Source organism: Asparagus officinalis, chromosome 3 (assembly GCF_001876935.1).
Source record: "Asparagus officinalis chromosome 3, Aspof.V1, whole genome shotgun sequence".
In the NCBI taxonomy this organism is placed as follows: Eukaryota; Viridiplantae; Streptophyta; class Magnoliopsida; order Asparagales; family Asparagaceae; genus Asparagus; species Asparagus officinalis.
The window spans coordinates 109,874,247-109,876,184 of record NC_033796.1 but is presented as its reverse complement, the minus strand read 5'-3'; the positions used below and the strand labels follow the sequence as shown (position 1 = coordinate 109,876,184).

Sequence of the window (1,938 nt, the reverse complement as noted above, 5' to 3'; positions counted from 1 at the left end):
TTCTAAAACCCAAAAAAAAACCCACTTTTTGATCTTAGAATTTGAAAACTCACCCAAATGCCAAAAATTTTTTTTGAAACAAACATCCCCTTAAGCCAACAAAACTACACGGGTCTGCCAAAATTTTATTCGTGGGGGTAGCTGTCGGCAATTAACCCTTGATTTCCTGATCCAGACAACCAATGTGAACGTCTCAGCCACAATTGACATTTTGAAAGCGACGCCAGGTTCCAAGCTTTTCATTTTCTTGCTCTGCTTCCCCCGCCTTCCAAAGTTCAAATGGAATCATCTCTGCAAATTGTGACGAAAACCAGCCACCCTCCCAAATATTTTCGGCCCCGCCCCGGTGATCGGAAGAGGGTCCACGATTCAATGTCGTCAGATTTTTTTTTTTTAAAATTCTTTAAGGACCCAAAATATGGGACCAATAAAAGGGACAAGTGAGGTGTCCCCCTCTTATTGGATAATGAATTGGCCATCATTAATGATGGCCAACTCATTATCCAATAGGAGGGGACACCTCACTTGTCCCCTTTATTGGTCCCATATTTTGGGTCCCTGTAGCAAAGCTCTTTTTTTTTAACAAGCCTTTGATTGTTCTCCGCTTCCTATGCTCAGAATAAGTTTGTTTTGATCTGCCAGCTGTATCCTCTGATTTTATCGCGTATTTTAATAATTAAAATAGTTTAATTGTTTGGTACTCGCTTGATTTTTGAATTGAACGGGTTATTATGGGCTGGAGGAATCAGTGGTCCGGGCACAATTAATTGCGTACAGCTGTAGTCTTCTTCCTTTTCTTCGTGCTGTCCCCTTTCGCACGAGAAAGTAGTAGCGCCCACTTTCACCGAATTCGAGTTCTTTTTTTTCTTTTTTTTTTGAATTGCCCTTTTTAATCATTTTTAATACATCATCATCAAAGTCTTTAGCATAATTTTCTGAGATGAATCACATCGATCATTTTATAATGTTCTTACTAACTATTTACAACCAAGCTTTTTATTGAACTTAATTTTTATTACATTTCTTAGTATTTACTCTGAATAATAATTCACATTTTACTACATAATTTTTAATTGCAAAACATTACGATTTGTAGACTTTTTTACTTTTGTTTTTTTGTTTTATTAATATAAAATTTTAATGGCCATTATTAGTACTTTTCTTTTCCAGTAGGTCCAAAGTCATCCGCATATGAGGCCATTAAAATGTTCGTTTTCTTGCAGCCGAAGGAAAGCACCAAAATTCCTGCAAAACAAATGAAATAAACAAAAAAAAAACAAATTAATAAATATATAAAAGATAATAACAAATAAAATAAAATATGAATAATACGTATAACTAACGGAACGAATTACCTCAAACGGAAAATACAACAGGTAAACGAATGGCGTAGCACACGGACCAAACGACGGTGACGGAGAATTATAACGGAACGGAAGTAATCATATACCGAAACTGCAACCACGATGAACAAATCAATTCCATCACAAATCACAGAATCAAGTCAAACGCAAAACCAGTTTACGCTTAATTAATCTGTTCAATTAATTAATATAGTTTTAGTTTAGTCTGTGATGTTCGATTTCAGTCCAATTCTGCAGCTTCATCATCAGTCATCGTCAAAAGAGTCTTTGCCAAAAATGACTATGTACAAATGGACGGTTGTCAAATCTCCGCCCAGAACTCCGGTCACCATACAAAAAAGGCAAAAGTAAAAATTTAAAAAAAAATAAAAAAAGATCTCCGCAGTGTACAGGGTTCTCTTCCTTCAGATCCGGCCTCATTTTGAAACGATCGAGGACAAAGAGACTCATAGATTCTAAAGGTTTTCGATTTTTTTGATTTTTTTTGGTGATTTAACGAACCTGCTTCGAGATCTAGAGATCTGAACCAGATCTAGAGATCATCGGCCTTGGACATGATCGAGAGCCTGCTCGG

The 1,938-nt window shown here is 36.2% G+C and overlaps 1 long non-coding RNA gene across 1 annotated transcript; it reads right to left on the bottom strand.

The window, feature by feature from the left end:
- LOC109835722 lies at positions 573–1,938 on the bottom strand. Its single transcript, XR_002245681.1, has 3 exons — positions 1,866–1,938; positions 1,356–1,455; positions 573–1,245 (listed from the first exon to the last, which is right to left on the bottom strand). It is a non-coding gene; the product is annotated as an uncharacterized LOC109835722 (long non-coding RNA).